Below are 20,495 nucleotides of genomic sequence, written 5' to 3'. Positions count from 1 at the left end.
AAATAATTGAATGGACTTCATGGTTAATTCGAATTTGTTAAACCACCTTAAGTTGAAGTCAAATGTATGCTAGTTCATAGCTAGCTATTTTTATAATGTTCATTGTGTAACTTTTGTATGTGCAATGTCCTTTACACACACAACATGAACTATACTCACGTTTATATTAAATTGCTAAAGCGATGCATTGTCTGGAGTTCAAAATACTGACTCTATGGATCAATTATGTCGAATAATACCATAGGCATGCTCAAATTCGATAGAATATAGGTGTCTGATGGATCAATGACCGTTCCTTACGCGAATTGCAAATATCATGATTCCATCCTAATATTTGGATACAATTTATATTTTTAATCAATGTGTACACCAGCATTTTACGTGTAGTTTCACTCTCCATAGGCCCCTCCTCACACACGCACTAACTTTCTCTCTCACACATACGCGCACACGGTGTATATCCATCGATGGTCTCTTAGACATGCTCAATAACTCTCTCCCGAGGTGTCTTTCTCGCACACATGCTCTCGATATCACCCTCCCTCCCTCTCGCAACCATTTATGACTGTTTTCACTAAACTTTATCACAAGCACTCTTCCTCTCACACGCATACGCACACACAATCCCCATCGACCCTTTCTCTATACATAGACCTGGCCTACGTGTCTCGTGCACGCACATTATCTTTAGGCCTGTCTCGCACGCATTGTCTCCACCTCTCTTCCTAATTGACGAGTATGATTCCAGCAGAGCATTCTGTAGGATGCCCCTTAAAGTTGGGTTGGATGAATGGTAATATCAGGGATAAGGGGTTACCTTAGTTCGAGGACCTAGGGTTACAAATCCTAGCCGGCTTGTACGACTAGTCCTAGGGACACAAAGTCCTTCACGACTCTGGTATCTTTGTCTTGTAAGACTAGTCCTCCATGGGTCTCCTTGAATGCGTCATGGGCCGACCAATGTGGCGCAGGACAGAACCGAACCAAGGGCCTCACCTCGGCCCACCGGACCTCACGCAGTGACACACCCTCTGCCCCTAGGTCTCGTTATCTTCTCACACCCACACATACCAACACAGACACCACACAAAAGAAATTCTCCTCATGCCTCTATCCCCCCTTGCATATACACACTCAGGGCATCTCTCGCAGTGACATCCTATTCGTGTCTCTCTCTCTCTTTAGACCTCTTTCATTTCTCATGCTATCTCTCCCACGTCCCCCCGGCCGGCCCCTCTATCCATGCCTCTCTCGAATGCATGATACGTACACATACCCTCTCTAGGCCCCACCAAATACGTCAACTACACATTCACACATGTTACATCACGTACCCCATTTATCTAAAAAGCCCTCTCTTCACGTTTATTTCACATACAACATTCCTTTTGAATAGAACCACACAAAGTGTGGCCAAAAAATTATTTTAGAATTTCAACATATATGCAACATTACAAAGTTATATGGAGGAGTATGAACGTTAATTTGCATTGCATGGTGCACCCAATGATATTTACTCCGCACTGTGAATTTTTATATTTTTATACTATATATAAAGTTAGTCATATTAAAGAGAAACGCAGGGCATCTCTCTCTCCATCGCATACACCCCCTATATGCCCCTTTCACGTACGCACACAAACTATCTCCAGGTCCTCTAAAAGTATGCCCCCAGCACATTCACGCATGTTTCATCTTTCTCTCGCGATATATACAGTGACGATCATTGTATTTGAAGCGAAAGCACGATACGTACATTGGGCTTCAGAATCCACTCATTACGGTCACCATGTATGTTTTGTGGTTATTATATAGTCAGGGCTCTCCGTATAGCTCTGTATTTGCTCAAGACACGACTAGTTGACCAGTTAAATGCTCCACGTGGCACCTCTAGTGTTGCATCACATTATCTCACTACCATTGGGCCCACCTATCGACGTGTATAAGAATGAAAACAAACGATAAACAAATATTGGATGGTAGTACAAAGTCATGAAGGCGGGCACAGCGGACAAGGTGGCCTTGTATTGGTATGCTGAGCCGTCTGTTTTAACACACATGAGCTGGTGTGGTGATTATACATACACGCACGCATGCACACGAACTACATGCATGCAACACTCACACGTACACACGCAGTCACGCATGCACGCAACACTCACACGTACACACGCAACACTGACACGCACACTCGCACGCATGCATGCACACACCACACGACCAACACACACGCTCACACTCAAGTGCTCAACCTACACATGCATGCGCACACATCAGGCCCTAACAGACACATACACAACCAGGTGGTTCCCGCGCACGGGTTGGAGTCTTGTCGCGCCAGCGTAAATTTGTGTTTATCTTACCTTTTTCCTATACGAACTGACAAGTGGGACCCATAAGGAACGTGGTCAGGTTAACCAGTCAACATAGTGCCACGCAGACTATTTGGCCGGTTAACAAAGTGCAATTTGATTCTGAACGGTGAGCAAGTGATCGTATAATCACCGCAAAACGTATATAGTGACCGTAATGAGCGTATTCTGAAGTCTGGTGACCGTATTACGCATTTCGCTTAAAATACACTGACCGCCAGTGTATTTATCTCTTCTCTCGTTCTCTCTGTGGAAAAAACCCGCCCTTGCCTGTTGGCGCACGCCTCCCCATTATTGTTGTTCTGGTTTCGTAAGAGCGAACAAGCATTCACGTCTATTGTACAAATTGTAGATATGAGTTACAAATGCTATGAAGACGAATACAAATATTTGAATCCACTTTATGCCCAATTTATCTCTGTAGGCCCTCCAAAAGTACATCCCTACACATTCTCGCATGTTACATCTAATAACTATGCAATACAACATTACTACCACACTCTAACACAATAAATCATATGTGTTTTTAGTTTTACTAGATCTCATATTGTTACTTAATTATTCAGTTTGCGTACATTAAAATTGCCTTTGAAATGTATGGCTAGTATCATCTACCGCGCGGGAAAAACCCCGCCCTTGCCTGTTTAATCGGGTTTGTATCGATGGATCGTGCGAAACAACAAAACTATAGTAGTACTACAGTACAAGTAACAGTTCAGTGGGCCGCCGTGTCATGTACTCCTCTGTCTTAAGAGTGGAGCGCTCGCTTTCATAAATGTTCTAGTCCATTTCGCCGACATGTGGGACATCAAGCAACCGGGTCCGCGTGCCATACCGAAATAACAGTGCAGAGCAGCAGGGGTGAAGCACCCCAGTCATGATGCCGGTGTAGTAATGAGCAATGAGGCGTCAAATCACAAAGCTGCACCTTTCCCGCAGTTAAGTTGGAGAGACGAAGTAATGCTAAAAAAAGAAGTTGGAGGGATGAAGCAACCATCATTTCGCTCGTTGTTGAATCCGCTTCTCCCTCATCTTCTTCAAGTTAACCATGTGTTGCTTCTGCCGTTGTTCTGCCTCATGTGGGACGCGGATTGGCTTGGTAAAGCACTGACACGTGGGACCGCATCTTAGCAAACCGCCAGGCCAACGTCCTCTAAACATAAGAAACCTATCCCGCCTTCCGCGTGGCAAAATCACCTCCTTTTTACTAATCTTGATACTATAATTTTCTAGATCAATATAATCGAGATTTGTATAGAAAGCACACATGAGAAAAACCAAGCCGTACGGTTAAGGGCATCCACAATGTGTAGCCAAATGTGAAAATAGCTTTTGGCATCGATGGGAACCATTGTGTGGATGATGCTGCCAAAGCCAAAGGGATAGAAGCGAAGCTCCCGAATTGATTGATTGAAGGAATAGAAAAATGCAACCTCTCTCCTCTTTCTTCCGTGCTTGGACGCATGTACAGTATAGAGCACAGAGTCTACTCCCTTGTCCCTTCTATCACAAATCACAAAGCAGTGAGGCGTCAAATCACAAAGCATGGACGAAGCAACCATCATTTCACTCTTCGCTGACTCTGCTTCTCCATCGTCTTCTTCAAGAAACCACCCTACCTCACTAAGCTGGACGGACGACGTTATTGTGTAGTACCAGTACACTTACACCTCCTTTGGTTCAACTGACTTCCTGGATGCAAAGAAGGTGGTTGTCTCGGCTTGCAGGCGGCACTCGCTAATGACTTACCGTGGTCACCCTCAATGGTGTGCTTTGTCGAACACACTTCGCCAAAGCCAGAATGTTCGCCATATCGTCGACGTCACCGACATGGGGAAGCAAGTCAAATAGTTACTACCTCCATTTTTTATACAAGGCCAGTATCAAAATTACAATTTGCAGAAGGCCACTAACACTAATCGAGGCAAAATTGATGGGGTTTGCCTCTACTAGCAACCAAGGACATTAATATACCCTTGCATGCACGCGGAAGTGAGAAGGTTGGTTTGCATGGCGCTGCATTAATCAAGCAATGAGGAGTGAGATGGTTAGCTCTTTGGGCATTGGAGAAAAAAATACGCATTAATTGACACGTCAAACGAGGATTTGTATCGATCAATCCCGCGAAGGAAAACCCCGCCTTTCCAACAATATTGATTTCATATTGTGAATCTTGATATTTTTTCTATAAACTTAGTCAAAGTTGACGAAGTTTGACTTTGACCAAATCTTATATCCAGACTAAAAAGAAACGGAGGCAGTACGTACTTGTATCCTGTTTGGGTCTAGGCCTTGCATAGCCATACTTCAACACACATTTTTGCCAAGCTTCCCTAAAGTTTTTCAAAATGAAAAGGAGGTACACTTGCGCACGGCTGTCGCGGTTGCACCGCACCCTCACACAGTCGCTCCTGCACGCCGCAAACCCAACCAAGGGAACGCACCCTCACTGACACGTGCTACCGCATGTGATCAAACCAAACTCAGCCATCCTACCACTGACACATAATTTTCGTTCATACAGTATGTTTATCCAACCGCATGTTGGGGAAGATCCATGCGGCCCGTGCGGTGGTCTGTGGGGGAAGAAGAAGATGTGAGGAAGAAGAAGGGTTAGGAGACGTAGGTTATTCATCCAACCGCCTGAAATGGTCGACTGACCCAACTGATGGAAGTCAGGCGACTTGCATAAATATATGTTTTTGAGCAACAAAAGATCCCAAAAAACAAGAAAATAAAGAAAAACTATCACTGCTCACGTAATGAAACAACCTCATCGTCTTTTGCCGCCGGCGCGAACCAGCCGTAGCTGGCGACGTGTGTCTCCGCACCGTGCTTGTCCTCGGCCTCCAGCTACTCGTTCACGCGGAGCGTGCGGGCGCTCTGCACGGACGCGAGTACCGCCCGGTTCACGTCCACGACGTTCGGTTCCGCCTGCAGGAGGGCCTCGATGGCAGCGGCATCCGCGTGCTCTGCGTCGAGTTGAGCCTCCGCCGCAAGATTCAAGTGCAGGACGTCCAGTTCCACCTGCAGGAGGACCTCGATGGCAGAGGCATCCGCGTGCTCCGTGTCAAGTTGAACCTCTGCCGCCCGGTTCACATCCACGACATCCGACGCTGCCTGCAGTAGGGCCTCGATGGTAGCAGCATCCGCGCGCTCCGCATCGAGTTGAGCCTCCGCCACCCGGTTCACATCCACGACATCCGGTTCCGCCTACAGGTTGGCCTCGATGGCAGCGGCATCCACGCGCTCCATGTCGAGTTGAGCCTCCGCCTCCCGGTCCTCCATTAGGATCGCCAGGTTGAACCGCTGGTCCGCCTGCACCATGGGGGACGCGGACGCCGGCACGAAGTCGACGTCCATCGTCTCATACGCATCGGGGGCCTTCTGCGCCGCGACCCCCGCCATGAACATTTGATCGGCTTCCTCCTCCTCGGAGCTTGGCTCCAGAGAACTCGGGGATTGGCCCGCCGCAAAGCGAGCTTGTGAACAGAGGTCTGTGGCGCCGACCGCCGCCGCGATTTCTGCGCGACGCTCCGGCGTCAGCATCTTGTAGTACGTGATGTTGCGGCACACCATGGCTTTCCGGCGAACTAGGGGACGGATGATGCAGGCTAGGGGATCGAAAGGTGGGGTAATGGGCTAGAGAGGAGGTGTGGTTTTGGGGTAGTCGTGACCGGCGGCAAGTAGGTGGCGTAGGCCGAGCAGCGAAGGTTATGGTGTGAATAGTGGTTCTAGTGATGACCGGTTAATCAGTTTTGACTGCGTGGAGTTTGCAAAGCCGGACGGCTGGAGCCTGGAGAGTTGTGGGGTGGGATGGGACCAAAGTTTCGGAGATTCACGTGGTAGATGTCCGGACCTCCCCACCGTTCGTGTTGACGAGGAGGCGGTGACTTCGTAAATCTCAAGATGACTAGCAAGATGCCCGTGCATTGCACGGAACATCAGGATGCATTTTTTTAATGATATCTCAAGATTTTCATCAAAAAAATGGTACCTCGAGAATTTCAACGAAAAATGATATCTCGAGAAAGATGAGAGATAAGGTGAGGAGGAGTGGGGCGCGGTGGTGATTGGTGGCCGGACTCAGCGGAGGCATGGGGATGGACGACGTCGGCAGCAGCCACCATGCTAGATTGTTCTAGAGGCTTCCTTTTTAATTGACTCAACAATGAAGTTGTGGGAGATAAGTATGAAGGATAGAGGTGCGGGTATCCTTTTGCAAAATTGCCATAGTTTGCTTTCTATCCGTCAGATATAGATCAGACGGTCTATATTGCAAGATGGCAGGCACACCATCATCATCGAGAGTAGAGATAGAGGTATGACGACTCAGTCTCTCAAAGGTGCTCATAGGGGTAGGGTGTGCTTGTGTGCGTTCATAGGGGTGAGTGTATGCGCGCATGTATGAGCGCTTGCTTCTGTACTGTGTTAAAAAAGGAGTACTCGAAGTATGCAAGTTCATAAGGAACGGACGATGTACATCACTCTTGTCGCGTTCGCGTTGCACCCCGGCACGCTGGACCCTCCACGTCGCTCACCGAATGGAACACGCTTCGTCTTGCGTTTTCGCTCGCTTGTGGGACCGCAGTTGAGAGAAAACCGACGTCCCTCCCCCTCCCCCGCCCGCGTCATTTATAATACTAGAATAGGGAGAGGTCGGCCGAGTGTTACTAGTACTACTTCCATTTTATGCGGAGTAAATAAAAACGGACGGAGTATACTACTAGTACTATCAGCACTGCATACTCTACTGCAGATGTTGTCAGTACTCCACTAGTACTACTACTTCTACTACTATTGGATAGGGAGCTTAAAAAGTTACTATTGGACTGGCGATATGTGGCGAAATCCTAGTAGGAAGAGCATGCGTGAGAACAAGCATTCACGTGTTTGAAAACAAATTGGAAACCATCTCTGTTTGAATACAAATCTAGGAGTACGTACGAATCTAACAATATTGATTGGGCGTTGTTGAATGTTGATACTTTTTGTGTAAGTTTGATTGAAGTAGAGATACTTTGACTACACATAAAACTTATATGTAAACTAGAAAGGGTGGGAGGGAGTATATTGTATGTTCAAAAGCGAAATGAACATTGAATACCCTTTATATATGATTTGCTGATGCTATGATCACCGGTTCAAAATTTTGAATCCGCCTTAGGTATCACACATGCACCCACTCGTTCTCTCTCGGTTTCATCTCGGGGTCCGGAGATCGATGAGGACCAGGGTGGGTACAGTACGTTCGTTTCACTTTTGAACTTACAATATACTCCCTCCGATCCACACAGACCCCCCGGGTCATTTCTATCATAGAAACACACCAAACCTTTATCTCCTTGCAGGACACGCACTTGATCTCTCAACATCAATCGATGTCGTCAAGACTGTCGGGGCATGAACCGAATGGGATGTCAAAACTAAGATGGGAAGTGACACATAGTGGAGGCAAAGTGAAACTTTAAACGAACCGTTTGTCTGTATGCATGTCGGACAAATTACAACATTGGAAATACTAGCATGGTCTAGGCCCACATGCGAATGATACTCGGCGGAATGTTCAAATGAGGCATGCGAGAGGATGCACTCGACCGAAGGGCGGCATGATCAATGGAGAAGAGGGTTGGAGAGGAATGAGAAATAAGCGACGCCACATGATTATACTTGAACGTCTCAAATAAACATTAAGTTGTCTCGTTTTCCATTCCGTCCTGGTCATGGAGTAAGATACTCCCTCCATTTTTATTTACTCTGCATACTAGGTTTGACTGAAGTCAAACTTCATAAAATTTGACCAAATTTATAGAAAAAATATGAACATTTACAATAGCAAATCTATATGATGTGAAAGTATATTCAAGAATGAATCTAATGGTATTGATTTGTTATTGTATATGTTATTGTTTCTATCTATAAACTTTGTCAAAGTTTACAAAGTTTGACTTTGAGCAAAACTAAAATGTGGAGTAAATAAAAACAGAGGGAGTACGCAGGGACTAGTATAGTTACTACTGCCGGAACATGGTAAGTTGGACCCCTAAATACGGGCACGGACCGGGCAAACCTCAATTATTCCTTCAAACAGTCGGACACCTAAATTAATACACCATCCGGCTACTTAATCAAGTGTTATGCTTCACTAGTTGAAAAGGAAAAGGGTGGTACTTTACCCAAAACCACCACACTTGGGGCTAGGGTAACAACTTGGTACTGTACCACATTTGAACCAGGCCACAAAAACCACATGTTCTGTGCCTAATGCATAACGCGGAGCACTAATGCTCGAATTTGGCCGGGAAAGCAGGGAAACCGACATGTGGGGCACACCTATCGGGATGACGTGGCGCAGACTAGTCCAATGGAGGAGCTAGCCCACGACCTCCTCGCCACCGGCAACCGTTCATGTGGGTCGTGGGGGCCACCAACGTGGCGCAGCTCCCGCACCGCCTCTAGACACGGCGACCGCGGTGAGCAAGGCGCTCATCGTCGCTGGACACTCTCGGCTTTAGGGTGCCGAGGGTGGCATTAGCGCTGTGGCACGACCAGCAGATCAACACCGGGCTCATCGAGGATGCACGGGGCGCCGAAGTGCGCGCACACCGTGACGTGTCCGCGGAGTGCTCTAGCGCGGCCAACTGCATACCTAGGACCCGAGACCATGCGGGTCATCTTGCTTTTTCAATGACATGCAGGGATTGCATGTGAGCAAAGGGCATCTCCAACGTTGCCATGACCGTAGCTGACTACCCTCGCACACCAAAAACCCTCATCCCTCGCGCCGTCGCGCGGTGCGTTCCCAGCCGGCGCCAGCTTCCCGCATTCAGGTCATCCGTCTGTATGCCGTCATTAAGAGGCTCGGTGCCTGAGGAACCAACTCCGGCGACTTAATGATGCACCCGGACGCTTGGCCTCACTGGAATATGCTACTTAAAGCGGCAACACCCAGCTAAACTCCACACCAGAGCGCATCCTCCTGCTACCTGGCACCACATTCACCATGACCGCGAGCGCGAACACTCTGCGGGAGAGCTTGTCTTCGCGGATGAAGCTCGAGGTCGCCGCCCTCGCTCAAGTCGCCGCTCGCAACGCAATAGCGGTGTAGCCGGACGCGGACGCGACCACACAAGCGGTGGCCACGCTGGCGGCCGACGATGGGAGCACCGTCAGCCACGCGTCCTGCTTGCCACCGTCCAACGTTTGGTAGCGCATGTGGCAGGTGAAGCGACGGACCGTCCACGTCCATCATCATCAACCTCACGTCCATAGGCACCGCCGAGATCGGGGACTCCTCCGAGGATGAGTAGGGCATGGGAGGCGGCGGGGCATGGTGTGTCAATTGGCCGGTCCGTCTCCCGTGTTCTACTCTTCCTCGCCGGAGACCGCACCTTCACTTCATGGGTCTATAACCCCGCCCCCGTACATGGAGATGGCAGTTGGAGGACGTCGGTCGCCGCCGTAGAATAGGTTTAGGGTCGGGTTTCTTTTATTTTTCTGTCCTATAAAGTTTGAAATGTAATGAAAATGTGTCGTGTTTGCATGAATCTCGTCCGGTGTATATGAACTTTCACAATAATAGTAAGATATATTGTAGGAGAATGAAAATATATGGAATGTTGATTCATTTTTGTGTTATAAACATACAAGGTTTGACCCGAGACAAAGCTAACATGCAAAGTAAATAAACACATGGGGTCTACATACACAATTTATCTTAGGAACTCCAATAGTACGTCCACTAAACATTCACTCATTTCACATCTTTCTACATCTACGTGAACCTATGAAAGGGTTAACGTAAATTGCCTCCCCCCTAATTTTCATGGTGGTGGGCCCCTCCCTCCCCCCAATCTCCAATCAACAGCCCACACGTTTCACATTACGTTAATTACGTAACTAGGATCACGTAGGTGTAGCATTACTCGTCCTAAAAAACCAACTAAGCCAACCTCCCAGCATATCGCGCGGGAAAAGACCCGGCCGCGCTGTTTTAGTTGAGATTACCGGATTACTAGTAGTAGTATCGATGGATCGCGCGAAGCACCAAAACGCGGTACACTCACAGCATGCCTGTCGCGGTCACATTGCACCCCTCACACGGTCGGTCCTGCACGCGGCTCATGCAAATGGAACGTGCTTCGGCTTGCCTCTTCACTAACACGTGGGACGGCACTTGGAGAAACCGACCATGCGCCAAACTCCCGCGCCCATCGCGCGAAAATTCCCCCCAAAAATTCCCCCCAGAAATTCCCCCAAATCCCAAATTCAACCGCCCTTGGACCAACTAGCCAATAATATTCCCTAAACCCCCCGGCCCCTCCACTCCATTCGCTCGGGCAAAGCCGCCCACGCCGCCACGCCGCTACGTCGGTGCCGCGGTTCATCGAGGGGACGCACGACAATCCTCTCTCTCCCACAGTATGCTCTCGTTGACTGTTGTCCTCTAGCCGCACCGCCACCACTGGCGACGTTCTTGTCGAGACGCACGATGGTCAGCTTCTCCCATGGTACACGCATTCTATACTAAGGCCCCGTGCATGTCGGAGTAGCGTTGAATGTTAGCTGATAGACGCTGTTAATCTCACTATTTGCTGAAATAGTTTACAGTCAATATGCTCTGCTTAAGAAGCTTCCTTGCCCTGTTCTTCACTCAATCTGCTTAGCTGAGATGGCATGCAACGCCTGATTAGTTGCTAAAATATCCTGCCATATATTTATTGTGACATAGATTGCCATGGTTTAGTAGCCAATCTGTTAGGTGAAATAGCTCTACACCATTTTATACTCGATCTTTGTTGCTGAGATGGCCTTCGATGGCCGTGTGCTTGGCCTCATTGATTGCTGAAATAGCCTGCCATAATTTAGCACTCAAATCAGTTTGCTGAATTATCTCTACACTAGCGAACATGCCCGTGTGTTGCAATGGGAGAAAACAAACACCACAAGTCCTAACTCAACCAATTGAGCATGTCGTAAGACCTCACCTCCATGCCCCTAACTAAATAAACATGACTAAGACCTCACCCTTAGGTTGGCGTCCTCTATTTGAACATGATACAGAATTAAGTTTCCGCTTATCCACTTTTCCACCCTCGTCTTCGATAGCCGCCCTGCCAATTGTTACTAAGAAAGGTTGGCCAGGCCCAAGAACAGGATGGTTTAGCATCCTTCGTGTTCGGCTAGACTAAGAACATTGGGCAAAGATTTATTATCATTCGGCTAATATAGTAGGGAAAATCGAGTAGTTCGTGTTGGACACACCATGAAATTTGAGTCTGACTCCTCATGCGTTGTGACTGGTGGCACTGGGCTGAGCGAGGCGGACTTCTACGTGGCGATGTCTAGCAGAGGAGCATGTCAGTGACCGACATCTGTTGGTCGACTCGGTCATTCCAAAGACGCAATGGAGAAAGAACCATCCAATGTAGTCGTGGAGATAACTTTATTCTTAAAGTTTGAACATATATTCATTCCCGGCATTACGTCGGCGCTTTCAATAGTATTATCCAGTCTTAGGAATCTGTCTAAATAGCAGCCACCACGTATAGGCATGGGTGGCTCTCCTAGTTTAGGAATCTGTTTAATTAGCCCACCACTTAAATAGAAGATTAGCCTCCACATACGGATATCATGGAAATTTGGCACAATTTTTCCTCAATTCTCGTTCCTTCCTTTATTATTTCTCTCAGTCTATATTATTGACTTTTCCCTCAATTCCCGTTCCTTCCTTTATTATTTCTCTCAGTCTATACTATTGTCCTCAATTCTCAATCCTTCCTTGAATTACCTTTCTTATATTTCTGTCCCTAATTTTCCCAACAATTCTCAATCCTTCCTTGAATTATCCTTCCTGTATTTCTCTATTTTTTTGAGAGAGGCGGAGTCATTGGGCCGATTTGTGTGCATGCGTTTTCTCATTGCGGCAATATAATCCATCGAGTAGCCAGGTTCCACGTAGGTGCAGTTTTCACACACATATATTAACTGGTGATATGGGATGTACTAAAGCGAGGTGGAACTAAACAGGAACATTGTCTAGCTCGGTTAGCTATAGCCTTAGAAATTTCCTAGGAGGTTGTGAGTTCAATCCCGGGTAGCGACACAATGCTCCACTATTTTTTGCCTTTCCTAGTGTAGGTGGGCCGACTTCATGAGGCCCAGTCGGGTGCGGGGCGGCTGGGTGCAGGCCCAGAAAAACGCAGCACAGGGCGCACGCTCAACGACAACACAGCGCAGGGCGCACGCTCAACGAACCGTTGAGGAGGCAGGGGAATAGTACCACATCGTAGGAACCGGCCAAAGAGACCACGTACGGAATAAGTGAAAAAAGAGGATGACGGTGAACCCAACGGAGTCAATCCGTGCTTTATTATTAGGGAAAGATATATTTCGTTACTTAGATCTGCTTGTCCAAATATCTTGCTAGCTTTAGCCATCGACCTAGGTATTTTTTCCGGGACTTCATAAAAAAGCATATATGTTTTTCCTGTAATATCTAGTAGAAGAACTAATTTGTATGTCTAACAGATGGGCAGGACTTGGATAACTTCTGCTCGAAGATTCTCCGCTGCATATGTCGAGGGGGTTGAAAACTTCATGAACTTTATCAGAGCTGAGTACGGTGGTCCGAAATCAGATGTGCTCTGCCCGTGCAGCAGTTGTATGAATTCAGTTACAAGACCCCAGTCAACTGTGCAAAATCATCTACACTTGTATGGGATGTCGGTCACATATACTACGTGAGTTCATCATGGTGAAGCTATGAACATCAATGTTACTGACTATGTGGAAGCAGCATATCACCATCTTGATCTGCCTGATGCTCAGGTGGAAGAGGAGGAGGAGGTGGTGGTGGCGGTGCCAGTGAGTTTTACCAACATTGAAAAAATGCTACAAAATGCTCGCGCATTTCGTGAACTTTCACCTGCAGAAGAAAAACGGTGGGCCCGCATGTTGGAACAATGCAACATGGCTGTCACCCCAAGAAATCAGCTGTCAGTATTCTCAGCTATGGTCACCTTTCTTCAAGTGAAGACATCTGAGCAGATGACCAACAAATCATTCGATGCGATGTTGGATGCTTCCGCAAATCTTTCCCAGATGTGTCTGAGCTGCCACACACCTATAGTAAAATGAAGAATTTCCTTCATGCAGTTGGAATGGGATATGATATGATCCATGTTTGTAAGAATAATTGTGTTCTGTTCTGGAAGGATTATGCCAACTTAAGTGAATGCCCAAAATGCAAATCATCAATATGGAAAGATGGCAATGCTGTGAAGAGGATTCCTCATAAAGTTCTGAGACATTTTCCAATTATACCAAGATTGCAGAGGTTGTTTCATGATGCTGAAACAAGAGTGGATGTACTGTGGCATTCTAGGAAGCAGGAGTACAGAGATCAGAATGTAATGAGCCATCCATCTCATGGTAGTGACTGGAAAAACTTCAATCAGAAACACAAAAAGTTTGCTGCTGACCCGAGAAACATTAGACTTGGCTTAGCTACAGGTGGATTTAACCTGTTTGGCCACCAGAGCGCCACATATAGCATGTGGCCATTGCTTACTACCCCTTATAACATGCCTCCAAATGTCTGCACCAAAGAATCAAACTACATGATGGCCTTGCTCAACCCAGGTCCAAAAAGTCATGGAAAGGATTTTGATTTATTCATGGAGCCTCTTGTGGAGGAACTTCAACAGCTATGGAGGGGTGTTCTCACTCGAGACCTATATAGCATCCCACCAGCTGATTTCTTTCTGCGTGCTGTTATAATTTGGTGCATCCATGATTATCCGGCTTTGGGCACTATGTCAGGGCGAACGACACATGGTTACAATGCATGTGTTCGCTGTGACAAGAATCCGCTGTCATACGCAATACTTAGCAAGATATTTTACATTGGACACCGCCGTTTCCTTGCCAAGGACAAGCCGTGTCCTACAAAATACCGAAGACGTGTGTTCAAGGCAAAGCATGAAAACCATGATGCGCCAAAGAGGCTCATCAGCGATGACTTGCAAGTGGAATTAGAGAAGGTCGGGCATATTACACTAGGAAACCATCCTGATAATGGTAGCAGGAAAAGGAAGCGTGGCAGGGCGGAAGAGATATTATTGTTTACCGGCAGGTCCACTTTGTGGGACTTGGAGTATTGGAAAGATTTGGACCTACGACATAATCTTGTTGTGATGCACATCGAGAAAAATATATGTGACAGCATTATCGACACACTTCTTAATATTGAAGGGAAGACGAAAGATACCTTAACATCTAGGATTGATTTGACACACCTGGATATGCAGGTGGAAGATGAAGGTAAACCACGGTATATGGCACCAGTTGTGTACGTCTTGGACAAGGTAAAAAGAAAAGAATTCTGCAAGGTCCTGTCACATGTGAGATTCTCACATGGATTTGCTTCCAACCCTGAAAGGAGAGTCAGTGCAGATGGAAACAAGGTACAAGGGTTGAAAACTCATGACTGCCACGTCCTACTTCAAAGGGTTTTACCTGTTATCCTTAGAGGATTGGGTCGCCCTGACTTATACAGAGCAGTTGCAGAGTTGGGACAATTCTTCAGGGAACTCTGCAGTAGAAATATCAGGATAGATGCTTTGGAGTGTCTTAGAGACAAGATACCAACTATCCTATGCGACCTTGAGAAGAAATATCCTCCAGCCTTCTTTGATGTGATGGTGCATTTGGCTGTTCATCTACCTGATGAGGCACTACTTAGAGGTCTAGTATAGTATGGCTGGATGTACTCTATTGAAAGGCGGATAGGCACTTTCAAGGGCTATGTTAGGAACAGAGCTAGACCTGAGGGTTCCATTGCAAAGGCCTACATTGCTACAAAAGCGTTGACATTCTGCTCAAAATACATTGAAACACATGATCAGCTTATCAAAGAGGTGGGTGAAGACAATCCTGAGCTCAATGTTTTCGGTTGTTCTGTTCGAGTTACAGGGAAGAGTCGACAAGACGACAAACCTAAAGATTTGAACAAAATGGTTTGGTATGTGTTGAATAACTATCCTGAGATTCTACCTTATATCGAGTAAGTACTAAGTACTACAGCTTATACATCATAATCTACTAAAATTGCAGCACATTCTTTTATATTTAGATGTTTGACGCGATTACTATGTTGCGCAACATCTACAAAAAGGAGTTACTGCCGCAAAATCCAAGAAACATTGACAAACTGGTTATGGCATGATTTGCGAAATGGTTCAAGAGCCATGTAAGCTTTTGAATTGCACTGTCAGTTTTTTAATATATTGAGTACATAAGATGATCAACTTGTCTATTTTCTAACCATGGGTTAAGAAGATGCAGGACGATGGGCAGGCAGTTAATGATGCCCTTTACGCACTAGCAATGGGTCCTGATACTCGTGTAAGACATTATGAATCTTGCGTTGTTGGAGATGTGCGCTACAACACCCTTGCACGCGACGAAGGCAGGAAGACACAAAACAGTGCCATCATGAGCACGGATAAGTACGATGAAGAGACAAATGAAATGTATGCTAACATAACAAACATTGTTCAGTTGTAGTATATCTCAAGTTTCCAGGTTCATCGGTGTGTGGTTCTGTTGCGCTGTCATTGGTATAACCTGTTTTCCAGGATCGCACAAACCAAGAGCTGATGATTATTTCAAATCCATCAATATCAAGGCGGCGTACCAGACCGACGACCCTTTTATTTCGGAAAATCAAGCAATACAGATATTTTTCTTGGAAGACACATATGCACGTAGTGATGACTGGAGAGTATTGCAAAGGTTTGAGCAGAGGAATTCGTTTAATGAAGTTGCACAACAAGATGATGCTTACACTACTCCTGATGTAAGATTCCACAGATGTTCCTAATATCTTTGAGAACCATCATCTCAATGACGCTGGCGAAAAGATTGCCTGTCGGGCTGTGGACATACGTGATACTTCTCCAACGTATCTATAATTTTTTATTGTTCCATGTTGTTATATTATCATTCTTGGATGTTTTATAATCATTTTATAGTCATTTTTTGGTAGTAACCTATTGACATAGTGCCATGTGCCAGTTGCTGTTTTCTGCATGTTTTTTACATCGCATGAAATCAATACCAAACAGAGTCCAAACGCAGCGAAACTTTTTGTGGATTTTTTTGGACCAGAAGACATCCAGTGGGCCGGAGAAGCACCTGGAGGGTGCTCCAAGGGGAGCACAACCCACCAGGGGCGCCCGGGGGCCCAGGCGCGCCCAGGTGGGTTGTGCCCACCTAGGGTGCCCCCTGAACCGCCTCTTTGCTCTATAAATACCCCAATGTTCCAGAAACCCTAGGGGAGTCAATGAAAATCAATTCCAGCCGCCGCAGAGTCCAGAACCACCAGATCCAATCCAGACACCATCACAGAGGGTGCATCATGTCCATTGGTGCCTCTTCGATTATGCGTGCGTAGTTCTTTGTAGACCTACGGGTCCGTAGTTAGTAGCTAGATGGCTTCCTCCCTCTCGTTTGATTCTCAATACAATGGTCTCTTGGAGATCCATATGATGTAACTCTTTTTGCAGTGTGTTTGTTGGGATCCGATGAACTTTGAGTTTATGATCAGATCTATCTTTTTATCCATGCAAGTTAATTGAGTCTTCTTTGATCTCTTATATGCATGATTGCTTATAGCCTCGTATCTCTTCTCCGATATTTGGGTTTTGTTTGGCCAACTTGATCTATTTATCTTGCAATGGGAAGAGGTGCTTGGTAGTGGGTTCGATCTTACGGTGCTTGATCCCAGTGACAGAAGGGGAACCGACACGTATGTATCGTTGCTACTAAGGATAAAATGATGGGGTCTATTTCTACATAAATATATCTTGTCTACATCATGTCATCGTTCTTATTGCATTACTCCGTTTTTCCATGAACTTAATACACTAGATGCATGCTGGATAGCGGTCGATGTGTGGAGTAATAGTTGTAGATGCAGGAAGGAGTCGGTCTACTAATCTTGGATGTGATGCCTATATAATGATCACTGCCTGGATATCGTCATGATTATTTGAAGTTCTATCAATTGCCCAACAGTAATTTGTTCACCCACCGTTTGCTATTTTTCTCGAGAGAAGCCACTAGTGAAACCTACGACCCCCGGGTCTCTTCTCTATTATATTTGCCTTTGCGATATATTTTTCCTTTGCTTTTATTTTCAGACCTATTAAACCAAAAATACAAAAATACCTTGCTGCACTTTATTTTATTTGGCGTTCGATCCATCAATATTTACAACTCTCTCACGTCTGTTTGCCTATTTCTGGCGCCGTTGCCCGAAAGGGATTGACAACCCCTTTAACACGTCGGGTTGCGAGTATTTGTTATTTGTGTGCAGGTACCGTTCACGTAGTGTTGCGTGATTCTCCTACTGGTTTGATAACCTTGGTCTCAACTGAGGGAAATACCTACCGTTGCTGTGCTGCATCATCCCTTCCTCTTTGGGGAAATACCGATGTAGTTCAAGCCAACATCAATACGAGAGTTGATAAATAAGATGCCAAAGTTCGAGGACACCGAGGATGAAGAACAAAATGACACTGGGGGGATTACGATTCAAACTGATACACATGTTGATGATGTTGACGCTGCTGCTGCGGATGATGATTAGATTGCTTTTGTCGTATTTGCCTGTCAGAAGACGACGTTTTATCTACTATGTGAAATTGTGTTTGCTATGACAACTGAAACCTGATGAAGTTGTTGTTTAGTATTTTGCTGTGAGAACATCACTTATGATGTATGTTGATTTGTGTTTGGTGATTGTATGATGACTAAAACATGATGACATTGTTGTTTAGTTGTACTCATATTTGGTTGTGAAACTTGTATGTGATGACATAGTTTGCTGTTGGACTGCAATTTGCTCTACGTCTTCGAATGGGAACAAAGCTGACCCGACAGGGCCTCTGCTAATTTATTTATTTATTAGCAAAAGGGCCTCTGCTATTTATTTATTTATGAGCAGAAGGGGATACCCCCCGATTTCCGTTAATAGCAATCATTAGATGTTCACAACACTATGCCCAGCCTGCTAAATATGTTTCATTTATTACTAGTTTCAGCAAAGTGCTCATGTCATAGCAACTGAATACATCACGAGTGCTACATACATTGCAAATAAAGAGACAATCATCCTACAAAGCACAACGATTTTGCCCGTTATCTTCACAAGCGCTTTGATCTCCTCATTGCTGTCAAGGCCGTTCAGCAGCTGTTGCTTGGCCATGATCAGAGGAACTGCATCTTTAACCTTATGCTCTGCATCTTCCTGTTCTGCCGTTCCTTTAGTTACTTGTCCAACACCCCAACCTACTGGTATTGGGATTCGTCGGCTAACCAAATAATCAGCGTAGTTCCATTAGCTCACATCAGCAACTTCCCAGACATACAAATCACACGAATATTCCCTTTTCTGCACGAATCAAATTGGAAGATCATCAACCAAACTATTAAAAAAATCAGCAACTGAAAGCAGCGGAACAACACTTAAACATATTATTACCCCATGATTCAGGCATTTGTAGAAGACTCGACCAGGGTTGATTCTTGTGGTTGAGACGCGACGGATGACTATGCGTGATTTGCAGCAGTGGCACCACACCAACGGCAGCGGGTTGCGATGAGGAACCGGCTGCGGTGCGTGTGCCGGCGGGGGTGTGATGAGACCCACAGGCGATGGTACGAGTGGCGACTTGGCGCATATCTGGTTGTTGCCTGCTGAAGAGCTGGTGGACGAGCCGCCAGCGGACATGGTTGCTGCGCCCAGAGCTTCTGATGCTAGACAAAGTAAGTAGAGAAGAGGAGAAGCGAACGTTGGATATGTCAGTTTCATTACATGCAGAGTAGCATAGCACCATATATAGTCATAGTCTAGGTTTGGATTCGAACCAGCTACAGGAGCACGCCTCTCTTTTTTCTAAAACTCAGCAACGTCTCTTTACTTGTACACTAGCTTGTTCTATACGCCTTCTCAAGTCTTTGATTTTTTTGCGAGGAAGGAAGGAGGAGAAAATTGAGGGTTCCTGGGACTCGAACCCAAGACCTCTCGGTTGAAAACCAAGGGTGCTAGTCACTTATGTGGCGAATGTTCCCTGGGAGGAGGACGGCAAACGAACGCATTTTCCTCGTAGTTTTAGTTGCGACGCAAAATCAAACGGTCACAGTTTCGGGAATGTTATCTGGCGAACGAGCCCAGTTTTTCTTTTCTTCCTATATATATAAGTATGCTACTTGGTGTCGACTTAGTCAACAAATGATTGTGCCAACCTTGACCGTTGGATTGACATTCAACGTCTGTCGTGTTTCTTCAGTCTCTTCGTCCTCCAACCGCCAAAGCCAAACCAGCGTCGGCTGGACCGCTTGCTCCCGCCTCCCACGGCTGGATGTGCTGCCGCGCATGCATCATGGCCACATCGCACCGTAAAACTCTGCGCATCTTCCCCGGCTCCTATTCGTTCCCGTCTGAGGCCTCGCCATCATCCTCCGCCTTGGTTCGCTCGCCGCGGCGCCGCCCTCCGGTGTTATCAACATGGTCAACAACCGAGAGGAATAAGGAGATGACTGTACATGGTGAGGATGACAGTAGGGACCCACCAGGATCATGGCAGTAGGCAAGCAAGTGCCTCCTGTATTACAAGAAGAAAAGGGTTCCTCTTGATGGTTTCCTGACATCTGGGCCGCAGGCCACTGTCAACTTAGTCAATAAGTGAGCTAGCTGCATAAGGATTGGCACACACCCGGGACCCAGCAGCGTGCGCAATTTTTTGTCTTTTTTTTGTTTCGGGGCTGAGAAGGGTATCAACTGGGTTGTGTGGGAGCTGTGGCCCGTCTAGCCCAGGCTTTTATTTCATATATGTTTACCACATGACCAACCTAGTTTTTTTTCCTTTCTGAGAATGGCTAGCCCAACTATTTTTTTGCAGAATAACCAACGTAGGCCTACTTGCTTTTCTATGCCCCGCTGGGCCGGAAATCTTTCAAGACGAGGAGGGATGCATTTGGGCTTGCCTAGAAAACGGGCTATAAGTAATAAAAATGGGCTATAAGTAATAAGAAATGGGCTATAAAATTAAAAAT

The sequence above is a fragment of the Triticum aestivum genome, chromosome 6D (assembly GCF_018294505.1).
Source record: "Triticum aestivum cultivar Chinese Spring chromosome 6D, IWGSC CS RefSeq v2.1, whole genome shotgun sequence".
Classification (NCBI taxonomy): Eukaryota; Viridiplantae; Streptophyta; class Magnoliopsida; order Poales; family Poaceae; genus Triticum; species Triticum aestivum.
The sequence above is the reverse complement of the archived record's forward strand: the minus strand, read 5'-3'. Positions refer to the sequence as shown.